This window comes from Rhincodon typus, chromosome 23 (assembly GCF_021869965.1).
Source record: "Rhincodon typus isolate 14 chromosome 23, sRhiTyp1.1, whole genome shotgun sequence".
In the NCBI taxonomy this organism is placed as follows: domain Eukaryota; kingdom Metazoa; phylum Chordata; class Chondrichthyes; order Orectolobiformes; family Rhincodontidae; genus Rhincodon; species Rhincodon typus.
Window position 1 is genome coordinate 28,411,640 of NC_063354.1, and position 24,266 is coordinate 28,435,905.

The following is a 24,266-nucleotide window of genomic DNA, read 5'->3' on the forward strand; positions in this document are numbered from 1 at the left end:
TAATAGTAGAGGAAGTTAGAGGTCATAATAGGATCATCTTGAGTTTAAAGGTGTGAAGGCTAGGTCTAAGATGATTGATTTTAACCTAACTACAGGTAATTCATATGGTATCAGGGTAGAGCTGGGAAACTAGGTTCAAAAGTAGGACAGTAGAGGTGCAGTTGTACACTTTAAAGTACATGGATAATAACTCTCAGCAAAGATTATCCCTGTGAAAAGAAAGACTCATCGAGAAGGATGCATCATCTCCAGCTTTCTAAGAAAGTTAAGGAATCAATCAAATTGAAAGAAACATTGTACAAATTTGCAAAAAAATAGTAGTACATCTGAAGATTGGTCTGATTTTAAGAACTAGCAAAGAATTCATATAAAAAGGAAGAAAGTCAAGTATGAGGGAAGGGTAGCTGGAAATATCAAAACAGATAATATGCATTTCTACAAACAGGAAAAATACAGCAAAAGCTACGAAAAGTGGTCTTCAAGAGAATGACAGGAAGTATAATGGAGAACAAGGAAATAGCAGAAGCATTGAATAGATATTTGGTGCCTGTATTCATTGTAGAAGATTTCAAAAACTTCCTAATGATACTTGAAAATCAAGAGATGAAAGGGAGAGAGGAATGTAACAATCACCATCTCCGGGAGAAACCTGATGACCTTTATCCTATGGTTTTATAGATATTGTAGAGGCATTGGTCATTACCTGCCAAAATTCCTTAGATTCTGGAAGTATTGAAAGTGGCAAATGTAATGTTATTCAAGAAACAGAGAGACAGCAAGCAGGAAGGCAGTGAGCCTACATCCACCGTAAGGAAATTGCTGGAATCCATTCTTAAAATCTATTCTCATTATAGTAGGATATTTAGAAAATCACAGTGCAATCAGACAGAGCGAAGATGGCTTTGTGATAGGAAAATCATATTAAAATAATTTATTTATATTCTTTGAAGAGGCAACTGGCAGATAAAGAGAAGGCAGTAGATGTGGTATCCCTGGATTTCCACAAGGCATTTGATAAGGTAAGACATCAAACAATTCTATACAAAATAAGAGCTCATTGTGTAGGGGGTCTTTGTTTGCTCAATTATGGTAGTAATGCCAGAATCTTTGCTTCATTGATTCCAGAACTTGAATGTCTCCTTTTGTCTCGCACAAAACTAGACAAAGGTGCAATTTGACTTTTACACTTTCTAACCAATTGTCCAGAATGAAATACCCCAGCCTTTGCTCTACTTTAGTGCAACATTCCATTGCTTCACTGATTGCAACTTTGCAGATGTTAGATTTACTAAACAATAGTAAAGTATCAAAAACAAGAACAGAAGTTGCTGGAAAAATTCAGCAGTTCTGGCAGCATCTATGAAGAGAAATTACAGTTAACATTTCAGGTCCAGTGATCTTTCTTCAGAACTGAAGTTCTATGCAGTTCTATTTTTGTTCCTGATTTCCAGCATCTGCAGTTCTTTAGGTTTCTTTTTTTAACTAGGGAAGTATCTGCTGGGTTTCAGTCACACTTTTGCCTCTAAATCACCAGGATCCAGATTCAAGATTGTCCAAGGCCTAGAAATCTGATACCCTGATGCAGTACAGAGGAAGCACTGTACTGTAGAAGATGCTATCTTTTAGATGAGATATTACAAAAGCCCTGACTGCTGAGTGGATGTGGAAGCTCCCATGGCATTATTTGGAGAAGAGTGGTGGAATTATCCTCAGTGACCTGGCACCAACAGTCATCTCTCAATCAACATCACAAGAAAGAGACAGATTATCTGGTCATTATCATAATGTTAATGGTAGGAAATCTGAGGAAGGATCATCGGACCCGAAATGTTAACTCTGATTTTTCTGCACAGATGCTGCCAGACTTGCTGAGCTTCCAACAACTTCTGTTTTCGTTCTTGTTGTTAGTAGTAGAAATTTGAACAATGGCTGTAAAGCTCTTTATCTGATGGTCATGAAAAATGTTACATCGATGCAAGTCTTTCTTTCTTTAACTGAATCTGCGACTATTCCTTAATCATATGTTGCTTTAGATTTTGGTCTTCAGATAACGTATCCAGAATACGTATAGAATTCAACTTTCTTACAATGGCATGACTTCACACTCATTTACAATTAATTCCATCGGCCACTTAATACTCAGTATCAAGTTAATTTTGTCAGTCTTTGACTGTTTCCTGAGATTTGGCTGCCCCATGCTAGCAAATTTTGTAAATATTCATTAGTTTGTAGATTCTGAATTTACTGATTGTGCTTAAAGAATGAAATGTATTATTAACAACCTTTGAAAATATGACACCCAGTATAAAGGAGAAAACATATTAGGTCAAAGAAGACATCAAAATTACACAGAATGCAGCTACTGATTTGCTGAATGACACCCTTACCTTCATAGCATCCACTCAAACAACTACTTTTGCTCACCCTCTGCTGTGCCCAGTATATCCATGTCATATTGTGAACTTACAATCCTTTTAAAAAGTGTACACAAACAAGCTGCTAAGATGGCTCTCACAAATGATGTGATTTTTGGTGTTTCGACAGCAAGCAAGTCACCAGTGAATGCTTAATTAAGTACGGAAATAGGTGAGAGTATCTCACAGCTTCCTGTGAAACTCATACATCTCAATGTTTAAGGATGGGCTAGCATTGAAAAACTGTGGAGCTTCCAGAGTGCCTGTCTCCATGCTTCATGCTGGACAAAAGGGAAAACCAAAATTCATTGGCTATGATCAACTTCCCATTGTATCACAATGATCTCCCCCAACAAAGTGAGATTGACTGGTTCTCTGAGATTTAACCTAGTAGTCACATGACTGGTTCCAGGGATTGTATTCTTATTACTTCAGGATCCAGCAAATTCATCAGTTGTCCGTCAACCTGAGAGTCAGACACTGGAACTGGCTGCAAGTCATCAAACTAGGGATACAGACTATGTGCAGGCAGATGGGGTAAGGTTAGAATGACATCATGGTTGGCACAGACATGGTGGACTGAAGGGCCTGTTCATGCGCTGTACTGTTCTATGTTCTATATGTAAGCAGTCAAAGTACTTAACCTGTTTCAATTTCAAAGTTCACCTCAGAATCAATCTCCTAGATATTCAACTGGAAGAAACCTTACAACGTGCCATGTATGCTTCAGTGCACAAGATCTTCACTTCAACTTTAAAGCATTGAATATATTCAAGAAATCATAGGTCTGTCTGATAGGATGCTGGAAATCATAATTCAAAGACTGAATTAACTGTAATGTGCAAAAATGCATTACCCTTTAGGTCATCTTTGTATTTATGTCCACGTGTGTGCACATGTGTGAGACTGTGAGAGATTTTGCATTAATTTCAATTAAGTATGTAAGAAGAAATAATAATCTTTATTTTAAACTTGCAAAAGCTTACTGTTGAATTATTTAATTGAAACACTTCAAACCATGTCTTCTTCCATGGGCTCCTATCATGGGCTGATATCCTGGCTGTTTCCCGATACAACCTTCATCTTTTGTCCCATAAATACAATACTTGAATGGATAAAATGACAACTGGGGTAGCCATTTATTTGCCAGATTTGGATGGATCACAAAGTGCTCTTGACTGTCAAAACTGCTCATCAGTCCCCTGTCATCTATAATCACTTACTTGCTTGAAAATGGCCTTAGAATCATTGAATGTTGTGACATTTCAAGTGCTCATTCAAGTATGTTTTAAAGGTTGCAAGGTTTCCCTCTTCAAATACCCTCTCAGTGTATTCCAGATTCCCACCACCCTCTCAATCCCCTGTCTCCTCCTTTGGGCCTCCAACAAGAAATGCATGAGTATATGCATCAATAAAAGAGAACAGGCTGTATCCTATCCCTTTTCAAATTAAGAATCTCAGGAGTGACTTAATAGAGGTCTTTGAATTATGAAAGGTTTTGTTACGGTGAGAGTGTGTTTCCTCATTTTGGGAAATGCATTACTACAGGCCATCAATATAATAAGGGCACCAAGAAATTCAATAGGAAATTCAAAGAAACTTTTTTTAGCCAAAGATGATAAGAGTGTGGAACTTGGGAAGTAGAAACAGAAAGACAGAAGTATATAAGGGGAAGCTAGACAAGCATGTGAAAAAGAAAGGAATAGAGGGTGAAGATGATGATTTAGATGAGGAAAGATGGGTGCATGCTTCAGTTGATCATACACACTAACGTGGACTATTTAAGCTGAATGGTATGATTCAGTGCAACAGATTCCTAAGTAATCTTATGTAAGTGGTCAAACCCGATGGATTTTTTTTGCACCAATATTATGACAATCTAATCAGCTACCTCTACCGCTTCAGTCTTTTTAAAATTCTCATTCTTGATTTCAATTCCTTGCATGGACTCTCCCCAAGTCTGAAATCACCTCTGACCCCAAAATGCATGAGGACATTAATGTTCCTTGGCCACTTGAGGATCCCAACTTTAAATTCTCCGCCATTGATAAGTATGCCACCAGCTACTAAGACTCCAATCTCTGGAATTTCCTCCCTGCACTCACTGTTCTCCTTCAAGGTACTCCTTAAAAGAATCAAAACAGAAATTGCTGGAGAAACTCAGCAGGTCAGGCAGCATCTGTGGAAAGAAAGCAAAATTAACATTTTGAGTCCAGTGACTTTTCATTAGTTCTTGAAATGTTAATTCTGCTTTCTTCCCACAGATGCTGCCAGACCTCCTGAGTTCACCAGCAACTTCTGTTCTTGTTTCAGATCTCTAGCATCTGCAGTTCTTTGTTTTATTCCTTAAATGGATTCTGTTTGATCAGGTTTTTGGCTACCTTTCCTAAAATCATCTTAGACGGTTAGCTGCCAAATTTAGCTTTAGTATACCTGTGAAGCAACTTCAGATATTCTATTGTATTCAAGATGGTATATAAATCCAAGTTGTTGTTGACGTTGAACAGTGACACTCATAATTGAGTTGGATCGATTTTGAGTTACAATTGGTAATTGAAAACCTCAATTACGGGCATTTTGATTTTGTCTAGAAACATGAAGGAAGAATTTTTTTAAGGCTCTGAACAGAACTCAAGGAGTGTGTCTGTATGGAAAATTGTCTCGGGTTCAACGGTCTAAGAATGCAGACAGGATTTCACAGAATTGTTGTAAATAGAATTCATTACTGTGTTTATCTTACATAATCAGAGACAGTGAACCTTGAGCAACTTCAACTGAGAATATAAAAACAAATTCAAAAGACTATATAACAAAGTAATCATGTATTTGCAATATAGGTGGGTTCGCGTGTGGAATGAACTTCCTGATGAAGTGGTGGACGCAGGTACAATTACAATGTTCAAAAGACATTTGGATGGATACATGAAGAAGAGGAAAGATTTGGAGGTATCTGGGCCAGGAGCAGGCAGGTGGGATTAGTTTAGTTTGGGATTATGTTCGGTATGGACTCGTTGAACTGAAGGGTCTGTTTCCATGTTGTATGACTCAATGACTCTATTTGAAATTCATTTGTCTGTTTAAAAATCACTTTATGAATTTTACATTTGTAAGAAAGCATGCGATGTGAATAGCTTATGACCTGACAGAAGCTTTACAGAAATATGACACTGCTTCTATATCATGCTAGTAATAGAATGATCAATTGTACAGAAATATTAATTATATATGGCCCAGTTTTCAGAACGGCATATTCGCATTATCTGATTGTCTTTTCACACAGACGTTTTGATTTATCTGCTTTCCTTTTTGAAGTTATTATGGATTCTGATTCCGCCACTCTCGTTGACACAATCTAAAGAACTACTTATGTTAAGATAATTTCCTTTATTTTTTGCTGCTGATCTTAGATTCATCCTGATGCTAATGATTCACTGACCAGTTTGAAACTAGTGGTTGTTGTAAATGTTCGAGATAAGCAGTCATTCATTTAGAAAGTTCACGTGCAGATTGACTTCAGTCCAAATTCACAAGGTACTGCATCACATAAACATTGCCAGAGGTGTTTATATTACAGCTTTGCTATCATTAAGGTGCATCGTCTTGTTGTTGAATGATCAAGCTCCTGGAAAATTCCTAACTGAGTTAAACACTTAAAAGGACTGTAGAAATGGTAACTGTCTCACACTGCTGCTTGTATCTTAGCAAGATGTGCTCTTACACAGAAATCCTGCATGACCTTTCTGCTTAAAAGCTCCCTTGTTTATCTAGCTTTCAGCTACCAGTCCTGATATCACTTCAGGTGGCTACAGGTGTACAAATTGTTGGTAATTTCAGACATCCCCTCAATAAACGAAACAACCTGTAAAGATTCCACATCAACAAATCTCTAATTACACAGAATATTGCAATGCATATTCCTGATGTGGTTGGCAGGCTTTGAACATGTTAATGCCTCTATTTAATTTATCAATTCGTTCATTAATCAGAAAGTTGGTATCATTGTCTATAAAAGAAACTGAATATAATTCTGTGTCTCTGAAAACAATCTTAAGATTGAACGTAGTTGAATTAATAGGTGAAAGGCACTGAATTTCAGTGAGCTCTAATCTGGGGTTCAGTTCCATTCTCACCACATAACTAACTATCCCAATCAAGTGTAAGGGATCTTTCAGAGCTGGCCATTCTGACATCTTGGTGAAATCATTGATTGAAAAACAGATTTTTGTAGATGCTGGAAATGAGAAATAAAGAAAAGCTGCAAATACTACTCAGCGGGGCAAACAGCATCCATGGAAAGAGTAACAGAGTTAATGTTTTGAGTCAGTGGCATCTTTCATTGAAGAATTTCTATATGAATTCATCTCACTTCTTCCAAATCAAAGATGCTAATGTATCCATATGGGTCTTAGCATCATTTGCCTTTTGTGTAGCTTGTGTGAAACATTCCTCACTTCAGTCCTATTCAGGCCCCTTCCCTTAACTCTTTTGCCTGTATATTAATGAATGTATCAGTGATTTGCCCTGTGCTTGACCTAAATTGGAAAACCTCATCAACTTTGCTCCCAATTTCCACCTTTCACATGTTAATGTTTCGGGTGTTAACTCTGATTTTTTCTTCACAGATGCTGCCAGACCTGCTGAGCTTTTCCAGCAACTTTGCTTTTGTTCCTGACTTACAACATCTGCAGTTCTTTCGGTTTTTTTTCCACCTTTCACATGTCCCTTCTCAAACTCTTCCCTTCCCTCCCTGAATTTACTGCCTCCACTTCTGATGACAGGGAATGAACTATTAATGTTCATCATAAGCTTACAGACTGTCACAGCTGTCTTGACTACACTGCCTCAAACCTTACAGCCTGTAAGGATTCCATTCCATTTTCCCAGTATCTCTGCCTCTTTCCTTTTTGTTCTGATGACGTAACTTTTCACATCAGCAATTCCTCAATTGAAAATTCCCTTCCCAGAGCCACAATAGGGTGTACCTTGTTCTCACCTTTTACCTCACCAGTTTCCCTATTCAACATTAATGGCATGTCCAGTATGATGTCACCACCAAAGACATCTCCAACTCTGCCCACCCTTCAGCTTTATGAAAGGACCATTTCGTTGTTAATATTGTGGTCCATTCCTCAATCACTCCTCTCCTTTCCCCCACTACTCTCCCTACAAATGCAGAAGATGTAACACCTGCCCTTTTCCTGCCTCTGTCCTCACCATCCAAGGCCTCACGCAGTCCTCCCTGTTGAAAGAGCAATTTATGTGCATTTCTTTCAACTGATTTTACAGCGCTTGCTTCCCATAATGGTTTCCTTTCCGTGGGGAGGTCCAAACGTAGATTAGATGACTTTGCAGAACATCTTCGTGCAATTGGCAAGCATGACCCCAAGTTGTTTTGTCATTTCGATTTTCCCGCTTGCACTCACACTGACATCTCTGTACTCGGCTGATGCTGCTCCACTGATGTTGAAAGTAAGCTTCGGCAACAATTGACACTTGTCAGGTTTCTGGACTAATGATTGCAACAACACTGAGTCACAGACACTGACCCCCCCACTTTGTTTCCTTTACATGTTTCAGTTTCTGCTTCGGACACTACATATCCATGCTGTCCCACTATTCTACTGGGGCCTAGTTGTGTAATTCAATCTCTCCCGACTCTCATCCTATCACAGATCTTTCTTTTGTCCGTGACCCACTCACCACTGACCACAATCGATTACATCTCCAACTTTTCCCAGCTCTGATGAAAGGGCTCCGCGGGAAACGTTAACTTTGCTTTTCTCTCCATGGGTGCTGCCTGGATCTGCTCACCATTTCCAGAAATTAATAATAATCTGGTTTAATTATTTGTTTTCTGGGTTTTCCTAGCACTGCATTTAAAATTAGACGAAGATATCTGCAATTCACTCAGGGGTCATTTTATTTCCTAAACTTACTCCCGGAAACGGGACTGACTGAAGTCAGATTAAACCAATGAGAAGTTGATCTTGGGGAGTTTTACTCCAATGACCAATGCGCCCGGCATGTAGGCGGAACACTGTCTTATCGATTTCAAACGAGTCTTTGGTTTTATGATTTGGAGCTGGAGAAGTTTGTAATCTGTTGTTACTCACGACATCCATAGTTGGGATTGGAAGTTATAAACTACTGCAAGCCTATTATAACGGATTTGAATGGGTGAGTCCAAAGCAATTTATGTTTTCTTTCTGCTTTTAGTTTTGTTGAAACAAAAACACTGCTTTAGTGTGAACCTGCTGTTTTGACTGCCGGTCGTTTTTGCTTTTGATTTTGCAATAGTTGTACCTCTGAGGTGTGTAATGCTTCCCTGGGGTCGTTGCAAAGGTGCTTAAAAATAGAAACGATTTTTTAAAAAAAAGTGGTGCGCAAAATTAAACGAGGAACTGGTAGGAATATTTTGGGACATCGCTGATTATTGCTGGTGTTCAGCGGTTACTCTCCGGGTGCCTACTTGTTGAACATCGTATCTGAAGTGTAGCTAAATCATTGTTTGTGTCGCAGCTTGAAAGCAAAGGGCAGCTCAAAATATGTGATAATATCTCAGATTCTCCAGCATCGGCAGTTCCAACTATCTCTGAATCAAAATATGTGCATTTATTTCAAATTAAACTACAGTTGAAACAATGTTGCTTTATAATCCAGACAGATGTGTTATTTATTGCGGGCACGGACGTTAGTTTTATTTAAAGTTGCTGTCTTTCTTCGAAAAAGCTATGTTTTTCGTTCTATTTGTGAGGGGTTTGGGAAGGGACGGGTGTCAATACTGGGCTGGAGGGGCAGCCAAATACCAATCCTGAGAGCGGAGAGAATGCTAATCACCTCACAGGTTTAGCCTGAGATCAAGTTCTCTCCCTGAAATCGCTGCAGCATTCCTTGTTAATCCAACAGGGTGTGTTTCTTCACCTGGGAGATTTGCCTTCCGTTCCGAGCTAGCTAACGAGCTGGAGATGCCACAATGGGTGTCAGCATCCTCGGGTCAAATTGGGATAACTTGACCGGAGTCACCACTGCAGCCCCTCGAGTATGTTCTGTCACTCCAAGGAGACTAATTCCACTTCCGTGTGACAGCTCCTCATCTCTCCCACCATAGTTAGATATACACGTTAGTAATATCATAAAATGGTGAACAAATTCATAATTTGAAAACATAGTATAAATTACATTGTCGATATTTATTGGTCCAAATATTTTCTGTTTCTGTACGGAATCAAAGTTTTCAGTCGGGACCGTAACAAATCTAACATTAGTCACACTTAAGTTTTTATCTCCATGGTATACAAAATAAGCCTTTAATTTGTTAAAATTCTTATCTGTGCACACCTCCTGTCAAAATTCCCATGACCATGTTTCTGATGGAAACTTTGGGATTTGCCATGCTGTAATTGTATATGACTTTAAAAGACGGAGCAATGATTTTTACCATGTAACCAGAAATCATTACCTTCCAGGTTCCAGCTCTGCTTCACCTGAATTCTAAACTGGGCCTCCATTTCCCATGAGCAACATCATGGGCTGTTGACTTGCAATTTATTACAAGTTTTGCATGTTCTTCACACTTCAGCCCCCACAATATGATAATGCATCCTGACGAGCATTTAGAGTTTTTTTTTAAATCAGCCTGTTTATGTATGTTATGGTACACCACTGGAGCAGATGGGACTTGAATTCTGGACTCCTGGTTCAGAGATAGGAATGCTTCCACTGATGCATGAGACCCATACATACTCCTGGTTGTATCTTCCTGTGTTGACTGTTGTTGTCATCTCTGTCCTTCCATCATTTAAATTGAATTGCTACTTGTAAATTTAAGTGTTATAATATAGAACATAGAACATAGAACAGTATAGCACAGTACAGGCCCTTCGGCCCACGATGTTGTGCTGAACTTTTACCCTAAACCTAAGGTCTATCCAACCTCCACCCCTACCTTATGCTATCATCCATGTGCCTATCTAATAGCCACTTAAATGCCCCGAATGAGGCCGACTCCACTACCCGCTCTGGCAATGCATTCCATGCCCCTACCACTCTCTGAGTAAAGAACCTACCTCTGACATCTCCCCTATATCTACCTCCACTCACTTTAAAACTATGCCCCCTCATAATGGCTACCTCCACCCTAGGAAAAAGTCTCTGGCTGTCCACTCTATCTATACCTGTGATCATTTTTACACCTCTATCAAGTCACCTCTCATCCTTTGTCGTTCTAAAGAGAAAAGCCCTAGCTCTCTCAACCTTTCCTCGTAAGACCTTCCCTCCATTCCAGGCAACATCCTGGTAAATCTCCTCTGCACCCTTTCCAATGCTTCCACATCTTTCCCGTAGCGAGGCAACCAGAACGGGACACAATACTCCAGATGTGGCCGAACCAGGCTTTTGTATAGCTGGAGCATAACTTCACGGCTCTTGAACTCAATCCCTCTATTAATGAAAATTAACACACCATACGCCTTCTTAACAACTCTATCCACCTGGGAGGCAGCTTTCAGGGAACTGTGGACATGAACCCCAAGATCCCTCTGCTCCACACAGCCAAGAATCTTTCCATTAACCCTGTATTCTGCTTTCAAGTTTGTCCTTCCAAAATGAATCACCTCACACTTTTCAGGGTTAAACTCCATTTGCCACTTCTCAGCTCTGCTCTGCATCCTATCAATGTCCCTTTGTAATCTAGAACAGCCCTCCGCACTATCCACAACTTGACCCACCTTCGTATCGTCCGCGAACCTGCTAATCCACCCTTCCACTCTTACATTCAAATCATTTACAAAAATCACAAATAGAAGAGGACCCAGCACAGATCCTTGTGGTACACCACTCGTAACTGAGCACCATGTTGAATATTTTCCATCCACTACCACCCTTTGTCTTCTAAGGGTCAGCCAATTCTGAATCCAATCTGCCACATTTCCCCCTGTCCCATGCCCCCTTACTTTCTGCATGAGCCTACCATGAGGAACCTTATTAAACACCTTACTTAAATCCATGTGTACCACATCCACTGCTCTACCTTCATCCATGTGTTTTGGTCACCTCTTCAAAGAAATCAATAAGGTTTGTGAGGCATGATCTACCCCTCTCAAATCCATGCTGACTATCACGAATCAAACTGTGCCTATCCAAGTGATCATAAATCCTATCTCTCAGAGCCCTTTCCAATAATTTGCCCACCACTGAAGTAAAACTAACTGGCCTGTAACTTCCGGGGTTATCCCTATTCCCTTCTTCAAACAAGGGAATGACGTTTGCCACTCTCCAGTCTTCCAGCACTATACCCGCGGACAGTGAGGACGAAAAGATCATCACCAAAGGCCCTGCAATCTCTTCCCTCGCTTCCCATAAAATCCTTGGATAAATCCCAACGGGTCCAGGGTATTTATCTATCTTCAAGTCTATCTTTAGATGCATATTTGCATCTGGTAGGGTATAGGGAATGTTCCACATTCCTACAGACTGAAAGCTATATTTTCATTTGTTTTCAACAGTCAAATGCTCTGTTTGCAGCTTTCTGGTTGGGAACAGTATTTAAAATCATTTAATTTGTCTCTCGCTTGACTTTGCTCCCATTTCTTAACTTGCATTGCTGTCCCAAAGTAGGTTCATGGTCACAAGGAAGTTGGGAACTCCACTTAAAATACTTTTCATTAGCTTGTTCATCAGTTGACTACAGTGTTTCCATTTTCTCCATTCCCTGAGTCAACCTTATACTGGGAAGAGTGTCAAGTTTTTAAAACTCTAGCTATTAGATATGTACAAGTTCTCAGTTACAACAATGCTTATATTTAATTGTCGGCTTTTTGATGCCTTATTTGAATGCTGTAAACTTTGCAAGTTTGATGGGCAAATGAGGAGTTAAGTCTCATGCTATTGATTAGTGTTACTTTAAGTCCCACTTCTCATTCTCATGTTCGAGGTTTTTAAGTACTACTCTGTGATATGGTTTTTTTTTTATTCCAACATCCCAATTTCCTCTTTATTTTCTAGTGCTGTCCAGCCACAGACTGTAACACCTCTGCACCTTCTTTCTTCCTATTCATTCCCCAAGTATTAAGCTCTCACATATCCCACATATAGCCCAGGCACCAGACTCTTTACCCCTTCCTGACCTTAAACTCAGTAACATTTAAACTCCATATGTTATGACAGATAGCAGACTGTTGTAAGAATTGGAATGGAAGCTATCTACCTTTAGGGTCTAACTAGTAGAGATGAGAGTCTACTGTATGTTAACAGAAACTAGTTTATCGCATACTTGCAGACTTTATGGGACATCACAGAAATACATTTGGATCCATTGAACTCCATGCAAAGTCTCCTTCCCATATGATATATAACATCATCAAAGTTAATTGTTACCCATACTCTTCTTTAATTCTTGCAGAGCCCTTTCAGACTATTATGCTGCACCTCTCCCTGCTACCACGTCTCTGTACTGATACAAAAATCGATATATGTTAATAAATATTTACATTCACACTCTACCCCATCTCCCCTCCCACCCCCCCTCTGACATAATAGATTTACAACATAAGGGTCTGAAAGGGTCAATCCAGTTGGTATCTTCTTGCGTATCCTTTAAGATGAGAGAGAACTTGAATCAGTAAAGAACTATGTATGAGAACGATACAGACAAATCTGGGTGTATTCAGAGGAAAGTGTGTTGTCAGAGTCCAGGGTCGGGAAATAAGCATTGATGGCAGTGGCACATTGGTCGTGGCCAATCTGTAGGTGAAGTGTCATAAATTTTTCACTTGTATAATTGGAGAGTTCTAGCAACACATCCATCATCCTTTAAGGATGGTCAAGCCAACTGTGTGGGCACAAGAATTGCTGTCAGCCTCCTTGGGTATGTAGTAGGATGTGTATAGCCTTTCTGTTTTTTTAAACTGTTGTTTCCCAGAAAGTCAGCTCTCAATATCAACAATGATGACTGTCTGAAGTCCTGATACCTTTTGTGACACAATTGCTGTTCTTCTTTCTTTGACAGTCATTCTTGAGGTTATCCATGAGGGTTCATACATTCCACGTTGCAAGATTCAAGGTTTGTTTTCTTTGATCACAAAGATAGTAATCCCACACTATATGATTTCCCAAACAAGAGAATAGGACAGCCTATTTTAGGGGCACCTTTCCTCGTCCCCTTCCCATTTGGGGTAAGCAGAGGGTACCCTGAACAGGATTGCTCAGTCACAGAGATACTGTGCAAAGACAACTCTGTCCTAACACAGCTGTCCAATGAACTTTGTGCACCAATCATTCATGTGCAGGTTCCTGACCATGGACTGACTCAACTTCAATGCCGTGCTCCACTGCCTGCTCTCCATGGCCATAGGTACTGAGCCTGCATACAGCTTTGTTCAATATGCAGACCTTGGGGAGCTGTCAGTGTCCACATGATGTTGATAGGTTGCTCATTAGATTTTGGTGACTGGTCAAAGCATGATGCCTTTTCTTGATTTCCTCTCATGCAGTGGGTGTTACTGGCTGAGCCAGCATTTATTGCCCATTCCTAGTTGCCCCTGAGAAGGTGGTGATGAGCTGTCTTCTTGAACCACTGCAGTCAGTGTGCTGTAAGTAGACCCACAATGTCCTTAAGGAGGCAGTTCCAAGATTTTGACTCAGCGACAACGAAGGAACAGTGATATATTTCGAGTCAGGGTGGTGAGTGGCCTGGAGGGGAACTTGCGGGTGCTGGTGTTCCCATATATCTACAGCCATTGTCCTTCTAGATGGAAGTGCTCAACGGTTTGGAAGGTGCTGTCTGAGGATCTTTTTGTTAATTCCTGCAGTATATTTTGTAGATGGTACACACTGCTGCTTCTAAGTGTCAGTCATGGAGGGAATGCATGCTTGTGAATGTAGTGCCAACCAAGCAGGCTGCTTTGTCCTGGATGTTGTCAAGCTTCCTGAGTGTTGTTGGAGCTGCATCCTTCCAGGCAAGTAGGGAATACTCCATCACATTCCCGACTTAACTTGTAGAAAGTGGACAAGCTCTGGGGAGTGAGGACATGAGTTACTTGCCGCAGTATCCCTAGCCTCTGACCTGCTCTTGTAGATGAGGTATTGCCTTTTCCTTATGGACTTCTGCCATCACATCTGATGAAATGCATGGTCTTTCTGCAGTGTTCTGCCATTGAAACACTTATAGATTGCCCTTTACACATTGCCTTGCATCACCCCATGACCTTACCAACGTGGGTGCTCCCAGAAGAAGCAACAAGGTCCTGACAATAGCACGAGATTTTTTAGAGCATATCTCCACCATATCAAGGTGGGAATACATAGTGAAGACAGAAAACAGTACAGCAGTGGATGCTGGTCGACCCTGTGAACAGTGATATGGAAACACAAGAAAACATTAGACCGCAAGCCAAGTAGCAATTAGGAATAAAAAAAATTGACACAAATGAACAGAAAGAGAAAGACAAGCTATCATGGAAAATGGGAACCAGGGAGTAACAGACTGGGAAAGAAGTTAGCAACCAGATGTTGTGTAGCTAGAGTGCCTCTGGACAACAAAGGATGAAAAATGTGCCAAGGAAGAAGGGAGTTTGTATTGGTAGACAGGGCTGGCAGCACAGCAGCCCACTGAAGTTTAAAATTAAGATAATGTAGCTTGTATAAATACAGCACTAAACACTAAATAGAGGCTGAGCATTGTGGATGCTATAAATCTGAAACAATCATAGACTGTTGGAGAAACTCAGGTGTGGCAGCATCTGTGGGGAGAGAAACAGAGTTAACACTTCGAGCCTGGCATGACTGTTTTTCGGAAGAGCGTTATCAAGGCTGTTAGACGTGTGCGAATTTAAAGTAAGAAGCCCAGGTCAATGCAATAGAAAGCCTTATGTTCGAACATTTGGGGCATGATTATGAATAATTAAAGTGCAAGATCAACAAAAGCAAGCTCAAGAAGGGACACAGGTATTTCACAATGACAGGAAAGAGGATAAGAAATTGTTGTATTGGTAAGAACTTTTTAATAAAAATCGTAGAAGGGAAAAGTTTGAATGGTTTGGTTTTCAGTTCTGACACGTGAATTGTTATGATCAAATGTGGAGATTTAAATGGCTCCTTTTCTTTGGCCTCTGCTCATTTGACTGCAACAAATTTGATTTTGTTTGAGAAAGATACAATTGCTAATTTAGTCATTGCTTAACTATTTGCATACTCTGATTATAAAATAACTAATCAGGGAAGTTTTGAGGTTAACAGACAGAGAGGTTTGCTTTGTTATACGTAAACTGATTAAGTATGAGCTATAGGGGAGAGGTTGGAGCTTTTCCCTGGAGCGTCAGTGGTTGAGGGGTGACCTTATAGAAGTTTATGAAATCTTGAGAGGCATGAAAAGGGTGAATAGTTGAGGTCTTTTCCCCAGGGTAGGGAAGTCCAAAACTAGAAGGCACAGGTTTAAGGGGAGAGGGCAAAGATTTAAAAAGACCTGAGGGGTAACTCTTTCATGCAGAGGGTGGTATGTGTGTGTGTGTTTAAGAAGCTGCCAGAGGAAGTGGTGGTGGCTGTTACAATTACAACATTTAAAAGCCATCTGGATGGGTGTACAAATAGGAAGGGTTTAGAGGGAAATGGACCAAATGCTGGCAAATGGGACTAGATTAATGTAGAGAGATAGTAGGAACTGCAGATGCTGGAGAATCTGAGATAACAAGCTGTAGAGCTGGATGAACACAGCAGGCCAAGCTGCATCAGAGGAGCAGGAAAGCTGACATTTCGGGCCTAGACCCTTCCTCAGAAAATGAAATTTCTGAAGAAGGGTCTAGGCCCGAAACATCAGCTTTCCTGCTCTTCTGATGCTGCTTGGCCTGCTGTGTTCATCCAGCTGTACACCTTAGATTAATGTTGAATCTGGTCAGCATGGACGAGTTGAACCAAAAGGTCTGTTTCCATGCTGTTTACAACGGTAGGTGGATGATTGACCTACTGGAGGCACAGCTCTGGAGTACAGTTATTTGTTGTCTGTTGCGCGGTCTCTGTCTCTGTCTCTCTCTCTCTCTCTCCCTCTCCCAGATTTTCCACTGCTTGTTCTCAGTTCGGCTGAGGAAACGTGGCTTAAAATCTATAAGGTTGTGTTTTGTCATGTGATTGTCTGCTCCAATTGACCAATAATTTGAACATAATTGTGTCTTCCAATTGTTCCTTGATTAATCATATATGGACATTCCTCCTCTTAGTCTGAGCTCCCATATTCAAGTGATTAGGTTTCATGGTTTGTCTACCCCGAGTTGAGTATCTGGACTTTGTGCTAATGAAATTTTAGAGCTATGGTTTATTTGCACTCCTCTGAAGACATTATCTCAGCGTGGTTAGAAAGTAGAATATAGAGTAATGCCAATTGAGTAGCCTTCTTGCTTGTTACTACAAATCACTTCAGTCTTTTCTTTACATGTGTATTTACAAGTTCATTTCCAGTTTCCATCTAGAGAATTATCTTAAACCTGTGCCTTCTCATTCTCGATCCTTTTATGTACTGTTTCTTCCTACCTACTCTATTCAGCCCCCTTGTGATTTTGAACACATCTATCAAATTTCCTTCTGGCCTCCTTTTCTGCTAGGAACACAGTCCTAACTTCTCCAGTCTGTCTTTATAATTGGAGTTCCTAATCCCTAAAACCATTCTCATGAGTCTTCCCTGCACAATCTCCAATGCTTATGTATCTTTCCTGAAGTGTGCCACCCAGACTTTGTAGCTGAGGTCAAATGCATGTCCTAAAAACATTCGTTATAACCTCCATGCTCTTGTACTCTTTGCCCCAATTAGCAAGCCCTAGGTTACTGCCTGTTTTATTAATCAACCTGTTCAGCCACCGTTTTTTTAACGACTTGTACACATTTAGAGTCATAGAGTCATACAGCACGGAAACAGAACCTTCAGTCCAACTCGTCTGTGCCGACCAGACATCCCAATCTGACCCTGTCCCATTTGCCTGCATTTGGCCCATGTCCCTCTAAACCCTTCCTATTCATATACCCATCCAGATGCCTTTTCAAATGTCGTAATTGTACCAGCCTCCACCACTTCCTCTGGCAGCTCATTCCATACACATGCCACCTTCTGCGTGAAAAAGTTACTCCTCAGGTCCTTTTTAAATCTTTCCCTTCTCACTTATGCCCTCTAATTTTGAACTCCCCTACCCTAGGAAAAAGGCCTAGGCTAGTCACACTATCCATTGCCACACATGACCTTATAAACCTGAATAAGGTCACCCCTCAGCCTCTGATGCTCCAGAGAAAAAGGCCCCAGCCTATTCAGCCTCTCCTCTATAAACTCAAACTGTCCAGTCCCGGCAACAGACTTCCTATAGAAGGGTGACCGCAACTGTACGCAGTATTCTAAAATGTCACCACCAATGTCCTGTACCGTTGCCATATGACATCCTAACTCCTATACTCCATGTTTTCACCAATAAAACGAAAGCATGCCAAAAGCTGTCACCATCCTGTCTACCTGTGATTCCACTTTCAAGGAACTATGCACCTGCACCCTAGGTCTCTCTGTTCAGCAACGCTCCCCAGGGTCCTACCATTAAGTGTATAAGTCCTGCCCTGGTTTGCCTTACCAAAATGCAACATCTCTCATTTATCTAAATTAAACTCCATCTGCCGCTCCTCAGCCCATTGGCCTGTCTGATCAAAGTCTCGTTGTACTCTGAGATAATCTTCTTCCCTGTCCACTGAACTACCTATTTTGGTATCATCTGCAAACTTACTAAACGTACCTGCTATATTCATATCCAAGTCATTTATATAAAAATGATGAAAAACAGGGATCCTTGTATGAAAGGCAGCTCTCTACCACACTCTCTGTCTCCTACCTTCAAGCCAATTTTGCATCCAAGTGACTAGCTCCCCCTGGATCTCATGTGACCTAACCTTACTAACCAGTCTACCATGCGAAACCTTATCGAAAGCTTTGCCGAAGTCCAGATAGTCAACGTCTGCTGCTCTGCCTTCTTTAATCTTCTTTGAGTTTCTTTGAAAAGGTGACAATCAAGTTAGTGAAACATCCCACACATATAGCCATGTTGACTATCCCTAACCAGTCCTTGCCTTTTCCAAATGTATGTAAGTCCTGTCCCTCAGAATCCCCTCCAATAACTTACCCACCACTGATGTAAGGCTCACTGGTCAATAGTTCCCTAGCTTTTCCTTTTTATCTGGGTCTCTGTGCTCCTGCACCTCTTTACAGTTACATCCTTTATTTTATATTATCTCTGTGTTCATCCTACTAAAATGAATTGAATGTTTCTCTGCTACTCGTGCCTCTCTTCCACCAACTTGCCTATGTTATCTTAATTCTATGCTCTCACTCTGTTCCCTGTTAAACTGAAGGCAGTTTACAGCAGTAGTAGAGGTCACATAATTACAGCAAGCCACATAATATACTGTTCTGGAAATTGGGATTAGGATAGATAGGTACCTGAAGACAAGCATAGGCATGATGGGTTGAAGGGCCTTTGTCATTCCGTAACAGTTCCCAATACTTCCAACTTTTGTTTCATTTGCAAACTTTGAAATTGTACTCTGCACATAAACGTCTAGGTCATTTTATATCAGGAAGAAGTAAAGTCCTAAACACATCCCCGGGAGCTCCACTACAAACCTTTCTCCAAGCAGGAAAAACAAGATCATTGACTACTATTCTAATTTCTTATCACAGAACCAATTTCATTCATATCCATGTTGCTACTGTCCTCCTTATTTCATGAGCTGTAATTTTGTTCAAATGCAGTTTTGCGGAAGTGTGTCAAATGCCTTTTGGAAACTAACATATACCGCATCAACAGCATTGCCGTCATCAACCCTTTCTGTTACCTCTTTTGGGGAAAAAAATCTACCAAATTGGTTGAATTCCTCTTAGCAATCCATGTGGATTTCTTCAATTAACCCTATTTTGTCCCTGTGACACTTAATTTTGTCCGGACTTAACCTTGATGCCATACTCAGTCAAATGCTGCTTTAATGTTCAGGGCGATCACTCTCAGCTCATCTCTGGAGTTCAGCTCTTTTTGTCCACGTTTAAACCAAGGCTTTAATGAGGTCAGGAGCTGAGTGGCCTTGGCAGAACCCACATGGAATGTTATTTGAGCAGTTAAATGCTGTGTAAAGTGCTATTTGAGAACATTGTCAATGACATCTTGGAGTAGCATAATGTGATGGCAATTGGCCCTGCATTTTGTGTTCAGGATGTGCCAGGTAATTTTCCTCATGGCTGGATAGGTGCTACTGCTGTACTGGAACACTTCACCTAGGGATGAGACTAGTTCTGGAGAACAGATCTTCAGTGCTGTTGCAGAATGTTATCAGGCTCATAGCCTTTGCAGTATCCAGTGTCTTCAGCCTTTTCCTGGTATCACATGGAGTCAATTGGATTCATTGGTGATGCTGGGACCAAAAGGTGAGCCCAAGATGAGTTGTCTACTCAACACTAATGGTTGAAGTGATTTGCAAATGCTTCAGGCTTCCCTTTTGTTTTGTATTCATGTTTTAGGATTCCCTACCATTGAGAATGGGTAAATTTGTGGACCCTGCTGCTCCAATTAATTGTTTAATTGTATACCACTGTTCATGGCTGGATATGCTAGGACTGCAGGGCTTTGATCCGATCCGATTAGTTGTGGGATTACTTAGCCTTGTCTATCACATGCTGCTTCCGCTGCTTGACATGAAAGTAGTCTTATGTTGACACCTTTACTTTTAGGAATGCCTGGTACTGCTTCTGACACACTCTCTCTTAGACTCCATTAAACAGAATTGATCCCCATACTTGATGGTAATGCTGGGCCATGAGATGACAGATTTTGGTTGGTACAGTTCAGCTCCTGATGACGACTTGAGTCTGGTGCTGATTGATCTTTTCAAATCTGTGATAATGCTTTACAGTACTTTGGAGGATTATGAATATGAAGGTGGGACTTCAGTCTCCACAGTAATTGCAAAGTTATTGCTCCTATCAGTACTACAATGGAAATATGCATCTACTACAAGTAGATTACTGAAGACAGGATCCAGTACGTTTTTCACTGGCGTTGGTTTCCCCCATCCCCTGCTTCAGGCAGATGACTTTTGGGCCTAAGGCAGTGGTAGTGCTAGTGAGTCACCCTTGGTGATGGACATTTGAAGTAGCCCATACAGAATGCATTCAGCACAATTACTACTCTGTGTTTCATCCAAGTGGAGGGGGAAAGGAGGCTGTTGTAGAACATGATGATCAACATGTGGTTTCCTTTCCTGTGTTTCACATCATGCCATGAGACTTCAAAGCTGAATCAGGAGCCCAACAACCAGATGAATTCTGGGTCCTATCCCAGCACCTCCTTTGCGTCACTTGTGCTATGCTATTTTAGAATGTAAATACCCTCATTGTAATTACCTTACCTCCAGGAGGCAGGAAGTGCTTGCATAGTACCAACAGCAAAGGCTGGAATCAGCCATATTGGGACCTGCTGAAGAGAACAAGCAGATCCTTAAATGGGCCAGCAGCATTAAGCCTTGAAGTGGAATGTGATGTGGCAAAAACTTAGCTACTATGCTTGACTTGGCACAGGATGCTGGCAGGCCCAATGATTTTAAGCATTCAAAACAACTTTTCCATTGGCTAGTTGCACAACGGTCAGGTTTGCAGTATCGTGTACCTCATAGTTTGGGATCACAAAGATCTTTGTTAAATATTGCAGTGCCACCTTCCAGCCTGTTAACAAGCTCCTGAAGGAGTTTACTGTGCTGTTAATTGGAGACAAATATGCTCCCTTCCTTTCCTCCATGTACCAGCTCTAGATTCTGATACCCTCAGGAGAATCTCCGAGAGAGCCTCCAGGATCACAATTCTGAAATTGACCCCAAACTGGGTCTGAACCCTGATGTGTTTTGAATCACAGAGTTATGGAGTTTTTACAACAATGACAAACGTCCTTCAGCCCATGTCTGTGCTTGCCTTCTATTCTAAACCTCATTTTCCAGCATTGGCTGGCTTGCTGTAGTCATGTGATTTTTTACTACTGCTGTAACTTGCTTTCATTTTAGTTTCTGGCAGCAATTCATCACGTCACTTGAAATATGAGTGTCAGAAATGTCCAACTGGAACTGTATGGATTTCCAGAGCTTTAAGACAAGCAAGCTAATATTTTCAAAAACAGGCAACAAAGAATTAACGCTACAGTTTTTGAAATGTTGGGTGACCGTAATGGCTATGACTTTTTCAGGCCTTTCTGCTACAGAGATGAAAAAGAGACATCAGACAGATTTGAATGTTCTTTTTGTCTCAGTGGCAGAACCATGGAATAGCTACGGAATGAAATGAAAAATACTGAACAACTTAGATTTGCAACCCTGTTATCAGACCTACAAGCTGTTACACCTTAGATCTCACTGAGGAGCAGAGAACCAAACAGGAGAGATTTGAAGTCATACACTGAGGCCTGTATTAATTTTACTTCTAAATGCTATGAGTTCAACATCAGAACACAAGTGGAGAGAGAGATTATTGATCAATACACAATGGCACTGACACATCCAACCAAATCCTGTGAATATGGGCAACTGGGAGATGATATAATTAGTAAAAGGGTAATCTAGGCGTTAGAGACCTTGCTGTGAGCACACAACCTTTTGAGGCAGAAGCATACTCTCAAGAAAGCTATTGGCATGTGCAGAAGCTCTGAGATAGTCAATCATCAGCTAGAGAATATTAACGATTGAACAGACAGGGCTTTGCGTTATGCTGAGAAACATTCCAGGCTGACACGTACTGGCAAAAGGAAGCAATATTTGCAGTAGAGTCAACAAAAATAGCAAGGCCAGAGTAAAGAATGTGAGCAATGCAAAGGGCACCATTTAAGAGATGAGAGCAGTGCTGTAAATGCAAGAAGCTGAATCTCGAGTGCAAGTGTAGTAAAATTGTGGCAAGTCAAATTGCACAGGGGCCATCCATAAATTTATATTAAGCAGAGCTTTAGGATAGCTGAGGAAACCCCAGTGTAAATTGATTTGCTTCTAAACATGCAGTTTTTTTTTTTTTTGAAAAAACAGCAGCAGTAAATATGTGAAAAAGTCTTAATTTTTCAATTCATTCGCACCTTCCAATGGCCTGACCGTGCAGAATAAAAGTAACCTTTTTCTGCTTAGACTTATGTCTATGGATGACTCTACTGTGTATCACTGCACCCAGATATGATTGCAGTCAAACATGTTTCTGTGCTGCAGTCGAAAATCCCAGAAAATCTCAAAGGCATTTGAGGCTTCAGCTCAGGCTCAGGCAGGCATGTGGATAGATTTTAACCAAATCTTCAAGGTCATCAGGGTAATAATCTTCCCTTTTTTCAATTGATGCATTTTGTCCTATGTCCTGAACAACACTTCAGAGACTGTATATAAAAGCTATAGAAGAAAATGTGGGGGTGGACAGGAAGAGATAAGTTTATGGATGGCATGAAGTTTGACTTGATGACTGACAGTAAAGAAGAAAGTCTTGGGTTACAGGAGGATATAGACAGATTAGTCAGATGGGCAGATCAGTGGTAGATGAAACTTAACCTCAAAAAGGGTGAGGTGATGCCCTTTTTGAAGAAGTACCAACTCAAGGGAGTACTCAACAATTGGCGGGACATTACAAAGCTCAGGAACAGAAGGATTGTGGGCTGCTTTTCCACAGAGTCTCGAAGACAGCTTAAAAGATTAATAAAGAAGGCATTCAGGACTCTTGCCTTTTTCAGTCGCAGTGTAGATTATGAGAGCAGAGAAGAATGTTGGATCTGTACACAAGTTTGGTTAGGCCGCTGTTGGAGTACGGTGTGTGGCGCAGGAAGGGTGTGATTGCAATGGAAAAGTATAGAGGAGATTCATCACAATGTTGCCTGGGTTGGAGCAGTTTTACTATGAAGAGAAACTTGATAAACTCGGGCTGTTTTCTTTAGAGCAGGGAAGGTTGAGAGGAGACCTGATAGAAGTGTGTAAGATTAAGGGGCATGGAAAGCAGCTGTTCCCCTTGCTCAAAGGGTCAATAATAAGGGGGCATAATTCTAAGGAGAAAGGCCCAAGGTTTGAGTGGGATTTGAGGAAAATTGTTTTCACCCAGAGGATGGTGCAAATCTTGCAATGCACTGTCTGGGAGGGTAACTGAAATGGGAAATCTTAAACTTTTAAAATTACTTTGAGCACTAGAGATATTATAACATAACATGCAAGGTTATGGGCCAAATGCTGGAAAGTGGGACTACTGTAGATTTGGTGTAGATTATTTTTTTTTTGTCAGTGCAGACTCGATGGGCCAAAAGACTTCTTCTGAACTGTATGATTCTAAGCAAAGCTAGAGGTCACCAGATAATTTTGCTGGCATTGTACTGAGTCAATTAGTAATGTTTTAACGTTCTCAGAGCAACGTAGCTTCTTAGATTTTCTTAACACGAGGTGGCAGTTCTTTTGGTGCAATCCAGGTTAGTGTTGAACATAGCAGAGACCCATTCCTTGGTTCGCATTCCACGATGGCACATTTCATCTTTAAACATGACACAACAATCTGGTAAAAAGCAGTTAAACAGTCCAGTTTTTTTCATATTAAAAATGTCTCTGAATACATACTTATTTGGCTCATGGGTAAGCACGTTTTCAGCTATCACTGCAGGCCTGCCTGTGATTTTGTTCGAGCATGACCTATATCTGTCCAATTCAGTTAGTACAGTCATATGACACGCAGGCATAAATTCAGCTATTCTGGAGTTACCAATCCAGAATTCTGGCTTATCATGGGCATCCTTCGATTGGAATTCCCATCCTGTCGCAGAGTTTCAGATTATTGTGAATCTGACTCATCACAATTTCACT

The 24,266-nt window shown here is 40.8% G+C and overlaps 1 protein-coding gene across 3 annotated transcripts in view; it reads left to right on the top strand.

Moving 5' to 3' along the window:
- The first annotated feature begins 8,466 nt into the window (after nt 1-8,466).
- LOC109930168 (phosphoinositide 3-kinase regulatory subunit 6) overlaps nt 8,467-24,266 on the top strand; it is a 107,785-nt gene continuing 91,985 nt past the window's right edge. For all 3 annotated transcript variants that reach the window (XR_007264605.1, XM_048611000.1, XM_020529716.2), the window contains exon 1: nt 8,467-8,591. The gene's annotated coding sequence lies outside the window, so the exon portion shown is untranslated. The remainder of the gene's footprint in view (nt 8,592-24,266) is intronic.